Below are 19,212 nucleotides of genomic sequence, written 5' to 3' on the forward strand. Positions count from 1 at the left end.
TATCAAAAATTTTCAATCCTCTTTATCTGCTACTTCTCCTCCCCAAGAAATTTCATGCTCTCAAAGGCTTTTCCAAACCATATAATCTGATGTTAAGAGTTTAGTGTATTTAGTCAGGAAATAGAAATTATATAATTTGATTTATATGATCAATTATAACACAAAACAGAGTTCTAGTATTCACTGTTCAGTCATCAATAACAAATTCATGAGAAACTAAGAGGATAACACTCAGAACAAAATTTTTTCCCATAAATTACAAGCACAAAGGTAATTCCAGAACTCTGTAAGCTGATTGAACATATTCTATGAGCAAAAAGGAACATTTTCAAGTCTTATTTGTTGTTAATGTTACACAAAAGTCCATTTTGAATATTCTTTAAAATTTTCCCCTCCAGTTTCATATATAATAATAGTCTTTCTCAACACAGAAAGTTTTCCTAGGCTTTAAGAAGAGATCTTTTATTTTACATTTTTCTTTAATAAAAATTTAAAAATAAGCATATTTATTTTTGCAAGCTCAGCACTTCAAAATACACCCTGTAAAGGACAAGGCAAATGTTTTTATTATAGTCAGAGCTTCTATGTATTTTTTCCTCTCTTTAAATTTTTTTTTGTGATGTATTTGTAATGCTTGTGGAATCTTGTAGCATTTATGAATATCTTTTGTTTTGCTTAACAGGAAAGCACATAAGCCCTTATTCAAGATGATTTATCACTATGATAACAATAGATGTTGATTTTCTTTTCTCAGGCTGTTGTTTTTTTCTTGCTAAGAACATTCAAAAGCAGAAGAAAAAAATGTAATAAGAAATGCACTTGTAAGATGTCTTTGAATTGTGGAAAGTTTTTATATTAACAGTACTCAGTCATTCACTACTGCTTCTTAGCAAAGTATTTCTCTGCAGTATAAATCAAATCTGAGAAAAGTGAAACACATATTCTAGCATAGAGGATGTCAGTTTAGATGCAAGGTGTGTAATTTTGCGTTTATCTGCTTGCACATGCACACGTACAAGCACATTTTTGCTTTGCTCACTTAGCTGACATATTAGTCCACTAGTCATTTCACTAGAGGGGAGCATTTTTCTGTCGTTTCCCAAAGTATTTAATGCAAGAGGAATTCCTAACACACCCCATTTTGTCTCCTCTTTTTGTCTGAGGGTAAATGGGAGGGCTGGCTTGTAGATAAGATCTCATGAATCACTCTGAGAACTGCACAGCAACGTCAGATATATTGTATTTCCTAACCTTAGACCCACTGGGATGAATGTCCTCCTGTACAGCACAGCAATGATTCACCTGTGCACAGGCAGAACCTCAAACACTTGGCCACAGTTACGCCCCAGGTACTGAAGAAACTGTAAAGTGAGGCAACAATTTTAAACAAACAGCACCAGGACGTTTATTGTCTATGCTCTTCAGCCAAGAATAAATGTCATGCTGCTTGTGATCCACCCAGGGCACATCAACCTTTGTGTTACTTGGGGGAGTGACTTCAGAAGCCATGAGCAAACCATGTGTATTGACACTTTTTCCTGTGATAGAGCTGCAGTCATAAGCAGTTTCAGAAGGTCTTCCCTTGCCAGTTGCTGTCCCAAACATCTCCTGCGTGATGCAGTGTAGGAAAGATGACTTCTCCACAAGCTCAGGCCTGAAAGACATCAAACTGTTGCATATCCTCTGAAAAACCAAGGGCAACTGAAACAGCTGAGCAGCTCCTAAGAAAATCTGTAAAAAGTTTTCACCTAAAGCCTATCACATACTCTTACCACATTTGACTTATAGTATTTATGAATAGAGGAGACTTCTAATCTATGTATTTTTTATTTGCTGAAGTCCCTTTTCTAAGAGTGGGTCTGTGACCTAACTTTTAGGTGACTATGTTTAGGGAATTATAGAACTAGTTAGGAAATATACTTCACCGTGTTTAGCTCTCAAATGCAGTGGCCGTGGCATTTCAAATATCAGGAAAAATCCTGCTGCAGAATTCCTTTTTTATTAGACTACATGGAAAGATAATACTTGTCTAAGATAATAAAAATCTAGTACAAGAAGAACAAGATTCATGGGCTGAGGAAGTCCCATATCCCTGAAAATAGCATTTCCTCATTTGAGCACATATGGAACAATTTGGGTTTTGACAACTTTTGGTGTTTTACCTTTCTGTCCTAAGGCAGGATGGAAAGGTGTTTCAAAAATACTGGAATTCTCAAGAAATGAAATCCTATATTTTATTTCAATAATTATACCAAAAAAAATAGGGTCTAGGTTTGTTTCCAAAAATAAGAGTTTTGCAGCAACCCTTGATAAACACCTCTTCTCAAACATTTCTTTAACAGGAATTAAATAAAAAGATCGTGACAGAAGAATTGCCGTATTTTGGTTTCGTAAGCATCATTAACTCCACCTTGATTTTAGTAACCTGATGTTTGTTTTGGAAAAGTAAAGTGTTTGAACCTTAACAGGTTGCAAAAGTATCTTTTATCTTACATTCTTGATTTATCTGAGGTATCCATCTGCATTTCTTGTTCCTGAGATTTATATTATAATTGAAACTCATCTAATTGACTGTAGTTATTCCAAGGATATTTCCTCTAGTTGCATTCAGTGAAACATGAGCTTCTGAGCATACTTTAGTGATTAACTTGTATAATTAGTATTTGTTTGCTGGGGAAAAAAAATTTATTTCAAATTTTTCCCTGTTGGTAACTGGTCAAAGCAATGATTTTCTTTGAGAGTAAATCACAATAGTGGTATATCCTCTGGAGAATTCTAAAAAGCACAATATATAGTTTCTGCCATCTAAACACATCTCAACAACACTAATGAATTTGACTCCTTTTGAAGGACTCAATATTTTGTCATGCTGAGTGGTATAACTAAATTACGACTTAAGATAACAGCGATAAAGACAAGCTTTCCTGTTTTCTGTGTGGCTTTCTTCACTGGTTTGTGTGAAATCAGACTCCCAAAGACTTTATCTTGGATAACTTTGTCCCACTTCACCCTATGACTAAACAAAGCATTGCCTCAGACCCTAAAGACATTGCTCTCATCAAGGCTTATGCTGTAGAAGGAATTTCCCCTTGAAAGAGCAGTGGCCCACAATACCCATCTGCTGCTTAAAACTAAGCCACCATTTTGGGCTGTGGCTTCTGAAGAAAGAGCTGAGTCTCGTGCCTGGTATTCTACCATCAGCAGTGCTTTTGCTCAGGGATTGAGAGTGTCCCTTTAGAGTGTTCATCTCGAACAACACTGAGAGGAACAATCAGTAAAATACCTGAGGAACACCTAATGGAAAATAGAAAAGCCATGATTTGGAAATTAACTTGTTGTAACATTCTTCTCTTAGAGACAGGACCCACACAATTCTTTCAGCTGAAACTGGTGCAGTTTTGGAGGGTTACAACCTTCACCCCTTAACCTCCATCTTCAGAGGAGCAAATATCCTGTGTTTAGGATATGGCTTGCCTTAACATCAAGATCTGAAAAATAGGGTTTCAAAATAATGGTCATGGAGCCTTAAAATATTTAGGCATGTAATGATAGTTTACTAAAAAACCTTTTGGAAAAGATAGAAAAATGTTTGCCTTCTACACCACCCTCTTTTTCTTAACTAAATGGGAAAAAATAACCTGAAGAATAGGCTACATTCTGGGTGCAGTTTCGTTTCTGTTAACTTTTTGATGCAGTGATTGCAGCTTGTCACCATGGTAAACAAGCAAACAGTCCTCTGGGTTGACCTGTGTAGCAGCTCCTGGGTTTTCTTTCCTCCTTTGGGTGTCTACTGGACTTACAGGAAGCGGAGCTGTCTACTTTACAAAAATAAAAGATTAACAGGTACTTATTGGAATGTAATCTCTTCAGAACTAAACACTAATAGAGGCTGAAGTTAATTATGCATTTAACCTCTGGTTAATGTCTAACCAGCCAGGGGACTGGGTGTACTCTTGTCATTTCAACAAAATATACAGGGTGACTCATCCAAGCAATGGATTAGCCCTATCTTGGGTCTACACAAAGGTTTACTACTTTCTGCTAAGAAAATATGAGCTGTCAAGAAAGGAAAATGTCCATACACCCCATTCTATTGACAAGCCTTGAGGTAACTTTGATGTTTGCAAGCTCTTTGAGAATTAGATATGATGGTCTTGAAATAAAACCTGACAAAAATAATTTTACTTAGGAGCAGCTATCCTAATACTTTTTCTCGAGACATCTTTTTAACTCCTTTATAATTTCCACCTGGACTTTACTTGATCAAAATTAGCTTGTTCTGCCTCTCTTGCTAAGCCAGCCCTCACATGACTCGGGTGTTTCTGACTCCTCAGAACTGATAAACTACATTTTTCAGCGTGTGAGCTAAATATGTCTGAGGACCATGAGCATGAAAGGACACTGAACTTCATTCTCTATTCTTATGAACTCAAATATTGGATTCTCAAGAGATCATCTTTGTTTTTACATTTGCATTAACACTGATTACTTAAAGTCCTACAGTACAGAGTTGCTCTTGTTGCTTAGGCATGTGGGATATGGCTTTGCTATTTCTTTTGCCCTTAAATTCTGCTTTGACAGTGGTGTTTACAAAATACAGTTTCAATGGTCCTTTCCAAATCCATACAAAAAAGTATTTTACTAATCCCCCAATTTTCTAAATGTTCCATTCACATCACTCAGGGATATACCTTCTCTCAGTCTTTGTTTTTTGACCCATGACTTAATATGACTTAACACCTTTTCCTTTTAAAGTATCATTTTTCAGAAGATCACGAGGGACATTAGATGATTAAACTTCACATAACTAGCTGTGTTGCCGGTGCTATAACACTTATGGACCTCAACTTACTGCTGGGTCATTTCAATTCTCTGGGTTAAACCAATGAGAAAACACTGCAAAGTCAATCTTTTCTCTTTTTTTTTTTTTTTTCCTTCTTGTAAAAAGAAACCTAATTTATACTTAGACAATGATAGCTGTAGGGTTATCAGAGATTAAGAGTTTTGTAACTCTTTTTTTTTTTTTTTTTAATGTGAGCATAAGAACTCAGTTAAGAACAATACGTTGAAGCAAAACCATTTCTGCTTTTCTTGCAAAAAGGAAAAAAAAGCAACTATCACTTGAAAAAAACTGAGCATATTTTGTCTTGTACACAAGCAATCTGAAATTTAAGTTTTGATATGTCTTTTTTTTCTCTATCAGGACATTTTTTGTTTCTGTAAGGTTTGTTTTAGCAAAACATGAGTCAATATTTAATATAAAAGTCTGACAGTGTGTTATTGGTATCAGCATTATAAATGTTTGTCTAACGCATTAGGCAAAGTATTGCAGGATTTGGTTTCATGTCATATAAGAAGAGAAGAACAGTGCTTGTTGAGACTTTGATCTTATCTTTATCAACATTAGTTCTCTCTGCTTCTCAGAGAATCTGCTGCACAGAAAAGCAATGATCACAAATTGCTTCTTGGAAAACGTAGAAACTCTTTAAGAGGTTGGGAGAAAAGGTAGTACATGTTTCTGAACTGTGCTGAAATATCTCCTACGCCTTTTCTACTCCCTTTACTATGAGGATGTTTTAATCCTCCCAGGTGGTGGGAAATATTTGGAAGGGGAGTTTCTTTGTATACTTAGCAATGTGGGAAAGCTATGAAAGGGGTGCTCCCTGAAGCAGTGACTCATCCCTTGTGTTGAATACAGGCTTTGTTTACTGTGGAACTACTGAAATAAATACATTTCTATTTAGGCATAAAAGTTTCACTCTATGTACCTGAAATTAAAAAGTCACAAAACTACTTGAAATTATATACCTACTAGTTTCAAGAACGGTCCCCAATTGTTTTGCACTCTACCAAGCAGGACCCTTGTTTATGCAGGCTCTGCCTGTATTGGCACATATCCCAAGTCTTAGTAAAATTTACAGTCCTTCTCTGATAACAAAATTCTGAACATTCCTCGTCTTTGCTGGTGGTTAAGGGAGATACCTCACATTCTGCTCAGCATGTTAATGGTTAGAGAATTTTTCTCGACTCCCAGAGATGGAATCACGGGTATATCTGGTTAGCCAGATGATGCTGGATCTCCAGTTTGTTCTCTGATTTACAGGACTCAATCTAGAGAGCATAATGTTTTGTAATTCCAAGGTTAAGTCTTTTCAGGTAAGCACTTTCACTGTTATTGAAAATGCTCCATTTTATTTAAAATGTAAGACTGCTTGCAGGAGACGTCTCTCTCCAGTTTCTAAGTTATTAAGGTTCTCCCTTGATCCAATAATTATTTCATTGCTCCATACAAAAGGAAGCAGAGTTTGACAAAAGAGTCTTTTTTCTCTCCCCACTGACTATAAAAGGAGTATAATCCCTTGCCTTTGTCTTCTTAATTTTTCCTGAATTAGTCACCTAATTTAGACGATGTGAATATTTTGTGTGTTACTGAGGGCTGAAAAATTCCAGCTGGTGTCCAAACACCTGAATGTTGGTGCTGTAATGTTGGATTTTAGGGCCTGCATGAAATCTAAGCAATACACATAAAGGTGTTTCCACAAGAAACTCTTCATTTAGATAAAATTACTATGATTAAGACTAATGCAAACCAAGATATCTTAACAAAGATCAATCTATGTGTTTTAAATTTTTTGTAGGATTTGTACTGCGTGGAACACATATTAAAAATAATCTCACATATCTTCAACTGTCTTTACATATCTTTGGGCATACACATCAGGATATATATTTTAGATTGTGTGTCCAGTAAGGGAGCTTTTTCTTTAGTAAATGGATAAAGACCTAGTGATTTTGCTTCCCAGCTTAAGACAGGTACTTAAAACAACTACAATAGATTACGCTGAAATTTTTTGTCTATTGACCACTGAGAGAGTTCAGACACTTAACAAAGTAAGATTTATATTACAGTATAAACTGAGGTTAAGTGAGATGGCTCTTACTGCCATATTACAGTTTGAAGGTCACACTTCCACTATTTAAATTTTGAATAGGACCAATATACTTTCTATAAAAAACAACTGATTTTATAGAGGCCAACCTGAAGTGAAAGAGCTTACTGTCCTATAAACATGGGTTACTAGGTCTCAAAAATATAAAAGGCAGTAGAACAGTTTGAATAGAGAGGAGCAAAATTAAGTATGAGTGTCACAGACACAGTCCGTTAGGAGAGCAGTTTGAAAGGCTAAAAGTGTGTGCAGAGGAAGGATGTTCCTTTATAATTTGCAGCTGCAAGTTTGATTAAATTCAGATAAATGATTTAATATTTACGGTGACGTTACACATGAAATCCAAGAATGGTGAAAATATTTTAAATTCTCTCCTGATCTGAATAAGCTTTCCAGCATTATGTAGGTCCCAAGAGAAAAAACTGAACAGTGATATTCAATTCCATAATTTAATTTACTAAAAATTTCTTGGAAGAAACATACTGGAATTATGAGACTAATTTTTAATATGCTGGCATAACAAGCAGTAAACTGACTTGATAAAGAAATCTGTTGTCTTCCTCGTTTTAAGCTAGAAATCAGTTGTTTGCTTCCCATTTTTTAAGCTTAAATAATAGCACCATAAGTGTACACCTTGACTAAGTAGATTGATACTTTTCAGGTCAAACAATTTCTATCACACTATGATTGGTTCAGCCTTCTCTTAAAACTCCATTTTAAGGAAATCAGCCTTAAAATAACTATTCTAAATTGAAAGCCTAATTTTGTTTCTCTCACTTGTAGCCTAACAGTTCCATCGGAGCTGTAAATTCGCTCATTTTATGGCCTTTATGAATAGACTGTTGTTAGCTGGCCACCAAAGACCACAATCCAGTTTTTTTAAAGCTTCTAGAAAAAACCCACAATGCAATATTGAGAGTTCCTCCTTTTGCATAGGAAACCCCATTAATGGCTTGGTTCACATATTAAAGTCAGAGTCACAGCATGTCAAATCCTTTATCAGTCACACTTCAATTCCCCTCTGAAATCCTCAATTACATAGCTCAGAGCACAATCCAACAAGAGAAGCTCTGTAATCAAATGCAGTGAATGTTTACTGGAATATACGTGTGCGTGTGTGTATTTATATACTTATATACGTATGCTAATTTTAATATTTCCATTATAAACAACAGCAACTTTCCCTATGCCTATTTATAATGGTCACAAAATGTTCAGAGATTCAGCTAATAACACATTAGCACTTGGCCAGCTGGAGAATTTGTGACGGCTGCCAATTATTTAGAATTCTTCTAATAAACAATAGTTTCTCCCCCCCTTGAAATATATGGAAATGGGCTATTGTTAAAGGGCTGCTGTACTGAAATGGCACCTGGGCTTGCTGTAGCGTGGAACACTGCATTCCAAGTGAGAAACAAAGCTACATGGAACTCCGTGTCCCAAGCCATTCTCTGCAGTCTATGAATCTCTCCAAGAAAAAAGGGGGAGGAAGAACGTGACAGAGCATCTATCTTTACTCTCATTTGGACCATATTTACCTGTTACTTACATAGCCAATAGTACCAAAAGATTGAGCAGGGTTTGTGAAACCATGAGATGGTCAAGAGATTGCAATTTTTTTTAACCATTATTCATGGGATCTACATATGCGTTTGCACAAGAGCTTGCCTCAGGGGCTCAGCAGCCTCTGTGCTAACAACACATTCCTGGGGTCACTCAGTTTATTCCTTTCAGTCACTAGCTGTTTTCCAGTTTCCCTTCTACTATATTCAGTAATTGGGACAATCCATAGGTTTTGATTCTGCAAGTCATGAGCTGGCAAATGGGATTTTAGTCCTAAATTTCCTCGTAAATCTCTCCTAAATTTATGAAACAGTCACTTTTATGGCCAGTAGAAAGGCGAGTTATGGCAAACCAGAATGCTGCTGCTGTGGTATGAAGAGCAAAGCAGAACTTTAAAGATATTTATTCAGGTGAGGAAAGAATTATTTTTCTTTAGTTCACACTGAAGTAGAGATTTCAAATTTCTATTCTGTTACAGCAAGTGAAACAGAATGGGGAAGAACCTCAACTTTCCCATTGCTCCATTCAGATTTATGAACACATTTATCTGCAAGACACATCCCTATGGACATATGCAGTGGAAAGAAACTACACGAATCAATATATTGGTCCGAGTTCTTCTCTAGATGCCTACAGGTAAACACGTCACAACAAAATCCCATTTTATAAAATACATATTAAACTTCTCCAGGCACAAATCCCTTGAGACATTCTGATATTCAATTGTAGAACCAGTAATGTGGTCCATGAGGCGGAAAGGTCTTACAAAGGATTTATGCAAATTACTTCTTCAATGTATCGAGTTTTTCGTATTTGGATTTTGATTGCACGTGTGTGCATGTAAGATGTTTGTATTCCTAGTGTCCTAGTAGTGTGAACTCAGGTTCTGATTTGATTTCCACATGGGACACTGGAACAGCTCCCCAGGAAAGTGGTCACAGAGCAAGCCTACAAGAGTTCAAGAAGTGTTTGGACAATGCTTTCAGGCCCATGGTGGGATTCTTGGGGCTGCCCTGTGCAAGGCCAGGAGTTGGACTTTGATAATCCTTGTGGGTCTCTTCCAGCTCAGGATATTCTATGATGTGTTTGGAATTGCTCCAAAAGAAGGTTTTGACACAAGCCCACTTCTAGAACACCCTACTTAAAACTAATACATCTTCTTACAACACATATCTGAAGACTTTTTGGGGGTCCTAGAAAACCCATCTCAGCATTTTACCTGTGTTAAGAGGTACCCATTATGTTCACTGCATCTGTGTTTAAAAAAAAACCAACAAACCCAAATTGTCTGGAGGTACCGTAACATGCTACTTTTTCGTGGAAAAAACCATTAGTCTGATCAAGGCCAATTAAAGAGATTAGAGTTAAATGATTTACGTGCTGTAATAAAAAATGTCTGCTACAGTCAGCGTTCAGATCTGTTTATCTGCAAGGCTTTCCCATAAATGTTTTTTGCCAAAAAGCACTGGAATGACCTCCAAGACAGGGTGCTTAACTTGACTGTACTCTTGCTTCTATTTTAATTAGACTTTAAATGGTAAATATTTACTAATTGCCCTCTGGGTAAATAATTAAGAAGTCTTGATCTGTTTTGCTAGAGTTCATCTGGCAACACTTTCAGATCACAATCTAGACAGGTTTACCTTAATAAAATGTCCTCTTCCTGTACCATTTTTAGAAACAGAAGTTTCTGAGATGTGTAGATTAGAAGTGTGTGGAAGGAATAGACCCAGCAGGGCCTCAGATATGCCTGCCTCTTCACATTACCAGCTCCAGTGGGAGTCTGATTTCAGGAATTCCTGTTTTATGGTGCCCATAGATTCCTCATCACATCCCAGTGGCCACCACTGGGTTTTTCAAGCTAAGTTCTTCTGTGGCCTCAGTTACTAATGTCAGGGAATCTTGCAGGATGATGGCCAGGGAGCTCAGGACCACATGGGACTCCCAACCGCAGGCAGGACCAGTGTGGCCAAGGGACAGTGGGGACAGCCCCAGCCCTGGCATTGGGCACCTCCCTGAACACCAGGAGGGACCCAGGCTGGGGGTGGGCTGAGGGTCTGGAGACCATCAGCAGTGACTGACAGCCTGGGGGGACTGACACAGATTCTGGGTCATAGTGGGGTGGGGCTGTTCCCAAGGAACTGGGCAGGGACAGGGAGGCCCTTGATACCCTCAACCCAAACAACCAACAGCAAAGCTGTGCTATCACACATGACGGCCACCTGTAACCTGCTGGTTTTCATATTCTTTCAGCTTGTCCAGGTCTGTGCAGTTTTTCCTGTGATGGGCATGGTCAGATTCCTACATGAAAATCAATTCTCTCACCAAGAGCAGAGTCGTTTCAGGCTGTCAGGAGAAGCAGATCTCCTTGAAGAAAAGATCACAGTATATTTTTTATCACTTACTTCTGAAAGAGTTCAATAGAAAAATCTTCCACATACATCTCATGCTGAGCCATATGCTTGAAGTATGGTAAATCTATAGGTACCTAAAGTCATGTTTTTACAATAGTACTCTATCCTAATGAAGGCCTGTTGTCTCATTTTGTCTCAGTACCATATATTACCAAAGGGGCAGGAGCCAAAAAAAAAAAAAATTAAACCAAGGAGTATTTTAAAGGAGTACACAAATGCTTAAAACAGCTACTAGATGGGCACTGTGCTTGTTCCACAATTATTCAATGAAAAGGCATAGTTGGACAGTGGGGAATTTAATGAAATGATTGCTCAACAAGAATTTTGCATTAAAAAGGAATTGTGAGGTTGATTAAAGTTCAGGATAGAAGTAAATTCTTTTAATGTCAGGTTAAATCAATAAGACTTTCGCATCTGGAATATTGCATTCATTTTATTTGTAGTCTGTCTTAAAGGTTCAAGTACCAGTTTATTAGATATACAAGGAAGAATGAAAAGAAGGATTGTTTAGCTTAAAGAAGAAATCAACAAAAGTAAAAGAAGGTAGAAATATGCAACTAATAATTGGAGAATGTTACCTAGGAAGCATTGTAACCCTTTGTCAGGTCTAATTTTATGGAATTTCAAAGCAATTACTTATTAACATATAACAGGAACAATCATAAAGCATAAAAGATTGTATTAAAACCCCATCTACCTATGTTTCATGGCATACCACAGATAATAACCTAGAAGCTGCAGAAAATAAACTCTCCTGGTGTTTAAACTATCTCTTACATTTGTAGTGTGGAACTGTTTACAGTGTTGATTGTAATGGATGGATGCATGGATGCATGGATGTTAGTAGGGAGTCATCCAAGCTAACAGAACGTTGTATATCACTTAAGAGACTTGGGGCATTTGACAAAGAGTTTGAAGTTCTAAGATTCTCTTCTCCTTGGATTATGCCTATTTTTTCTTTGGTCAAGTATTAATGAAAAAGAAGGGAGGAAAGTAACAAAGAAAGCTATACCAGTTAGATAGCTCTGTAATTTCATCCTACACTTATATATAAAATAAAATCATAGTAACTGTATGTTATACTTCAGGGATTTCTTTTTGTGTCAGAACAGAAGCACTAGACAATATCTGATGTATCCCAGTATGAAAGACATGCTATTAATTTATCAGTATCTGCAATGGAATCCAGTGACACTGAAAAGAAAGACAAGAAAAAAGATGACAAGACTTGTCAGGGCTTCTCTAGTGACAAGGGCTTTCTTTCCCTGATGAGATGGAGACATAAAAAATATGTTAGTGAAGACATTTTCAGCATGATTTTATTAATACATTGAAATGATTGATCAGAGAACAGAATAATGTGCTAAAGTGTATTAGAGTCAAGAAAAATTTTTATGATCGTTTCCCATCCCAATATTTGTTAAATGCAGATGCAAACAAAATCCATATTAAAATATTTACAAAATTGTTCCAGTATAAACTATCTTCTCTCTTGAAGCTTCTGGTCATTTTGGTGGTAGTGTTGGGATTCTGGGGGCAAGGGAGTTAGAGTTTCCTTTCCTAGAAGCATAAAAGAACCGGCAACCAAAACCAGTGTTTGATTGGCAAATATGAATGGAAAGGGATAATTTCTCCCTTGACACATCCGCAGTTTAAGCAGACATCTGGGTGGGAGGAAAAGAAAGGAGGCACTAAAGAGGATCACAAAACAGGTCAGTGGCAAATCTGTGAAGAGAAGCCAAGCATCATGTCATCAGCCCTAAGGCCTCTAGGCAAGAACAGCTTACTTGGGAAATTTCATTGATACCTACATGCTTTTTATCAGAATCCACTCAACTGAAAAAATATTTTGCTCTAATTCTTTTAGTCCAATCAGGCATGCCAAGATAGTTCATGGCTTGAAACTGTAATACAGTGCTGCAGCTGCCTCCAAAAACACCAGAAAAAAAATGTATGTGTTGGGAAGAGTGGGGGCTGTTAAGAGTTCTCCTGTGGGAATATGAAAGAAGTTGCATGACCACAGCTTCTCCCCTTGACAGCTGATCCAGTCTGTAATCTGAGTAACCCTGCCTTCAGCCACCCTGTCTCTAATTATTCATGGTCCCCCTGGGATTTTAAAGTCTTGGTTTAGACAGGTGATCATGTAATCAAGAGCCAAAGGACCACAACTGTGACAACCCGGGCAGAGTTTGGGTTAGTTTTCATTAAACAAACCATTGCATGCTTTGTGGTAGGGAAATGGGGCTTTTTTCTTTATTGGACTTCCTCCAATATTTTTAAATGGCTTAAGACAAAAACTTGCAGCTCAGAGTGCGTGGGAAATTCGTGCTGGAGTCAGTGTGTGATTTGCATATGATTGCTATATGACCCAATAAGTGTGTAATCTACTTGTGTTCTGGTTTTAATTAGGTACGGACAGCCTGTTTCCAAAATAAATAGCAGTTCCAGTGACAGAGGTCTTTATCCATCCAGACCAAAACTCAAGCCAAGTTTTCAAATGTGTTTTATGTCTTTGCTTTTACCTTTGGATTTCTTGCTAGTCAAAAATAGAAGTGCCATATTTTATGTGCTGTGTACTTCCAGCTGTGTCCCAAAGTGTGAACAGGAAGTCATGAGGAAGTCTGTTTATAAATGGTTTTTTTTTCTGTTTGATTTTTTGATTCAATAAATAGATTATCTGGTCACCTGACATATATTCTTTAAACCTTGATACTTTGACCTGCTGTGCTTACTCCTACAAAATGAATAGACATTTACAGGAAAAGTGTGGTATTTTCTCAAGCTATTATAATAGAAGATCTCATTCCAAGTCTTAGACTCAAGATGCTACTGATACTGCTGCTATAGAGCAGGAATCAATAAGTATTTTCAGTTATTATCCATCAGTTGTTTCTTATGCAACAAATTTATACAGGATATGGTTTACAGACCAATTTCATTACACATAAGTTCTAAATGTATTGTAATTTATACGTTATTTGTTTCTCTTGTTAAAAACCAGTTTCATTGACCAAAATTTCAATAAAAGTGGGATCTTTTTCTCTTCATGGATATTTTGCAAATATTTGTTCTTTCTCTTGCCTTGCTTGTTTTGAAGTTGACATAGTTAAAAGTACTGGAAAAGGAATTATAGATTGAGCAGTAATGTCAGTAAGGGTCTACATTATTTCAATTAAAATAATGCAGGCTCTTTCATTTTCAAGAACCTCAGAGCAGTACATACTCTTTATATATTTACATTTTGACAGTACTGTTCTCATCAAAGCTTGTGTTGATATTTTTCTTTGATGTCAAAAAGTGCAGTGTTTTCAAGACTCCCAAAACATTAAGCACGTGGGAGAGAGAGGTGAACAAGGAAGACCAGGCTTAAGTAGATATGTTTGCAATTGGAGGATTGGAAGTGCATCATGAGAATTTTTTCCTGTACTAAATGGCCTACTACAGAGGCTTAAAAATGAATTTGAGAAAAAGGTGAGCACTGCGTAATCCTCTTTTCCTGCACTCTTGCAATTCCCGGGAATCAGCAGCTAAATGCTTTCCTGACCCAAAGACTTTATCTACATTCTTATTTTAATATCCACTAATGGATGTGTTCAAAACTAAATTGTGCAGTTCATTTTTGAACACATTACACTGTTCTCCTTGATTATAATCTGTAGCAACATACTCCACTGTGCAGTAATGCAGCACATAGAAACACTCCATTGTGTGTGTGTGTGTGTGTGAGTGCATGTGTTTATTTTGAAGAGTCAAATCTTGGAAAAAAATCCAATATGTACTCCTATGCACTGGTACTCTAATTTGTACCTCTGAAACTTACCTTTACAATTTTTATGCTGTTTATGTGATTTGAAGCAAAGAGTAGAACACAACATGAAAATGGTGTGTATTGGGTCTGGCTGAGATGGTTCATTTACCTACACCAGCCCTCTCAGTGCTTGGTATCTGCAGCCAGAAAGGTGCTGATAAAGCCTGTGCAAGTTGGCTGCTGCTGAGCAGTGCTTCCACAGCATCAAGGCTCTCCAGCACCCCTGCTCACCAGCAGCCTGGGGTGGGCAAGATCTTAGGAGGGGACATAGTCAGGACAGGTGACTCCAACTCACCACAGGGATATTCCAACCCATATGACATCTGCCCATCAATAAATGCTATGAGAAAGGAGGAGGCCCAGGGAGTATTTGTTACTGGATTTGTGTTTTGGTGAAACTGCTACCTGTACTGAAGCCCTGCTTCCTGAAAGGCTGGACATTGCCTCCTGATGGGAAGTAGAGAATAAATCTTTTGTCTTCTTTGCTTCCACCCACAGCCTTTAATTTTGCTTTATCAAACTGCATTTATCTAGACCTGTAAGCTTTTCTCCATCTTATTTTCTACCCCTACCCCTATCCTGCTGACAAGGGCAGTGATAGAGTGGCGTGGTGGGCACCTGATATCCAGGCATGGTAAACCTATCACATGGTGACATATCCTTACTTTAGCTTCTGTCATGAATATTAAAAATAGGAAAAGCTGGCTCAGTGTTCAAAACTGTCAGGTAAAACCCAAAAAAGACAAACCATACCAGTAGCATATTGTGCTCAAACAAGATCTATATAAGTTTTAAGTGAGTTCTATTCAGTAAATCAGCTAATAGGAGATAATATGGCAGTGCATTGTCTTTGACAACATAATTTAACCTCTCAGTTCATGGATGAGAAGGAACTTAAGATATGTTCCTACTATGATGTGTACAATTGGAATAATTTTTAAGTTAATGGCTACTGCTCAGACACCTCAAAAAGACCATCTTTTTTTTTCACAGTGCTTAACTCCGTATTCCTATTGATCCATTTTGCAGATGTGGAAGAATATAAATAGAGTAAAATCCTTATTTCCTATCTGACAAGGGTTGGGAGAGTAATTTCTTCTGTTTAGGAGATTAAATCCTCTCTTAGTGGGTGAAGGTGCCAGAAAAAATTGAACATCTGACTTTCCTTTTTATTCTTTGAATGTCCCTTTCTGGTATAAATCCAAAGCAACTTCTCTAAAGTATCTTGAAAATACAATGCCATCCCTTGTGTATATATACCTGTTTCTAATGCTCAAGTCTTGTTTATATATATATATATTTATATACTATTCTTGAGCAAAATCCTCCATTCTGTATTACTCATTGAGTTGCTCAGTTGCTTTCCATGTGTTTGCAAGATGATTGCAATTCTATGGTGTTCTCTATTTGTGGAAGGTAGAGCTGATTGAGCTGATAGAATTTAGCAACCTAAATATATACTATGATAAGTAACATTGTCATATCTTTCATTACTAACAAAAGGGTAGCAGAGAAAAAAAAAATTAGTCACAGATTAAATTTTCTGTGAGTTGTTGTTCTTTATTTCTTCTAATGATACCAAATGTGTTAATTAGTGTCATAGGTTAGCAAGCGTAGTCCCGGAAGGGACGTCCTTGCTAAGGGGTGCTTACAGTTTCCTCTGGGAACTGACAGAACCTATCAGCTGGCCAGTTTGAATATGGACAATTCTCTAAGCCACTTAAAGTTGTGATCACCTCTGTGATCCACATTTAAGAATAGGCAAACTCCCCCTCCAAGCTCTCTCTCGTTTCCGGCGCTGGGACAGGTGGCTGCGGGCCCCGTGTGGGGGCCAGCGGGCCCGGCCAGGCCCTGCCTGGGCCAGGCCGGGCCGGGCCACGGCCATCCTGAAGCCATGGACCTGTTCCAGCCATGGAACCCCCCCCCACTGCCTTGCCATGGGCAGCCGGAGCGGCTCGGCTCTCCCCCCTCTCCACTGCGATAAGAAAAATTCAACATTCCAGCTGCAAAGCTGCAAGGCCGAGGTGAGAGTAACCGTTTTATTGCTATGAAGAGCTGAAAACCTGAGGGAAGAGAGAGAGGAGATGCTTAAAGCTGAAATTCTGTTGTGAAGCTATGATATATCAGAGTATCCTGTTGTAATTTCATGAAGATATGGGGGGTGGAGTGTTCAACTCGTGAGCAAAAGCACCTGCGCTGAGATAGGCAGATGCTGACGCAGCTGTAATTTCATGAGAAGTTTGGACAGGGAGAGATGAACCAGATGAGGACTTTTGCTCCAAACGGGAAAGGAGAAAACCTCAGTCCGTAGAGATGAACCAGATGAGGACTTTTGCTCCAAATGGGAAAGGAGAAAACCTCAGTTCCTAGAGATGCTCCCAGAGATAGTCCTAAAGATGAAGATGATGAAGACCCTTTGCTCCCAGGGAAGGAGAAGGGCCTCTGTTTTTGTTTCTGAACGGCTCGACCTTAAAATTGTACCCCAAAAAACTTCAAGAGTGGACCCTCGAAAGCAGTTGCGGGAAAAGCTGCAAGTCGGGGGAAAGGACTCACACGCAGGCAGAGAGACTCCTCTTCCTAAATGGACTGAACAATATTTGGAAGTGGGCGGCTGTCTCGTTGTGATACTGTTTTCATAGCATGAGCAAGAAGAGACTTCTCTTTCTAAATGGACTAAACAAGGTTATTATGGAAGTGGTAACAGACTGAACATCTTAAGGGTTGTCTTTTCACATTGTCAGTGGGAGAAGGGAGGAAGGTGGGGGGAGGAGGAGAGTTCTGAAGGTGGTATAATTTTTTTTTTTCTTCTTTTAGGTCTGTTAATAAACTTCTTTATATTCTTTCAAGTTTGGTGCCTGTTTTGCATTTCTCCTAATTCTTATCTCACAGCAGATAAACAGTAATGAGTATTTTGGACCAAACCACTACACTAAATTGGTGTTTCCGCCCGGTTGCAAACCGAACCCGCGACAATTAGTCATAAATTTACCTCTCAGAGAACGTCAAAAACTAAAAAACTGGTAGCGTGAACACATGTAGCCTATATTTTTATTCTAATATCCCTGTTTAATACAAATTTGGGGTTAGAACAAATGGCACCATCCTACAGATGTAGCTCTAACCCAGTATGTGGTTTATGCTGAGCCATTAGAGCTATTAAAGCACATTAACATTAAGTAGTGTAATAACATGAACTGTGCCTCCTCCTGCATTACTGAAATGCTTCTCTCCTCAGTACTTTTACTGTGGAATTCTGCATGATTTATTACTGTGCACCTGAGATAATTTCAGTATTGCACATTTGATTTTGGTCTTGATTGGGTTAGTCATAAGTCTCTGAAGGAAATTTGGGTTGATTAAATAGCTATCTCAGGATGAACAGGCAAGTTCATCCAAATTATGGAAGCATCCACTACCACTTTACCAGATTGCAATCTGAATAGATATTCTATTATTGCTGTACTGAGTGCTTTTAGATGAATAATTTGGGAAAAAAAATTGAATACTTGTAAGTGATTAGCTTTTTGGCTTCACATGTTTTTTGTGGTTTGTTTTTCAGTTGCTATTTTTAAAAGATGTCATGACTTATGCCAATATCATTGAGTGACAGAGTAAACTTAACGACAAACAACTGAGTTGATATAATTTCCCTAAAGCAGCTTAGCAGCGAAGTGACAGCATCAAAATGAGATTTTCCTATTTCAGTCCAATCGCTCTTCAGTGCAGTGGCTGTTGTTTCCAGTGTTGTATCTGACCCTTTTACAGTTAAGCTTTATGATAAAGTTGAAGAGTTGAAGTTGATTCTTTTATTGGGAACGTTAGTATTGGTAATTTTTCCTGAAGTATTGCTGAATGTCTCAGGTAAAATACTGACAAATAACAGCATATTACACCTGATCAATGGAAAACCTTTTCCCCTGTAAAGGTATTGGTGTTTTCTTTTTCCTTAAATCATGAAATAAAGTGCAGCTCTAACAACGATGCAGAGTGTATGTTCTTATTTTATCACAGAATAATTACACTAAAAAAATGGACAAAATTCAGTTGCTTTCCCTTTCAGCACTAGGCTGCACTCAAAAGCCAGAGAGCAAAATGATTCTTAGCCACCTGACATTCAGTGTTGAAGATAAAACTCCCCATGAAATATTTCTTTTCAAAAGTCTAGAAATAATGTTCCTTCTAATATATCTTAGGCAACCTTGCCAGCCTTTGGGTGCATACTGTACGCTATTGATTTAATTAAGACCACAAAGGGAAATAGACTTCCCTATGTCCAGACTTTGGTCACTTAAAAACAGCAAAATCAAGAATTGTGTTTTAAAGAATAGTGTAACATATTACAAGGAGCTATCTCTATCTATCTATATTATATTGATATTATCTATCTCTTCTGTTTGTCAAGAGGGAATTTCCTGTCTGTAATTCACAGGGTGAGCCAGTTCCTTGCCATGCTGTTGTTTACATTGAATTCATTAATTCA

Source organism: Corvus kubaryi, unplaced genomic scaffold (assembly GCF_017639235.1).
Source record: "Corvus kubaryi isolate FWS band 111438036 unplaced genomic scaffold, C.kubaryi_AGA036_p1.0 37398, whole genome shotgun sequence".
Taxonomy (NCBI): domain Eukaryota; kingdom Metazoa; phylum Chordata; class Aves; order Passeriformes; family Corvidae; genus Corvus; species Corvus kubaryi.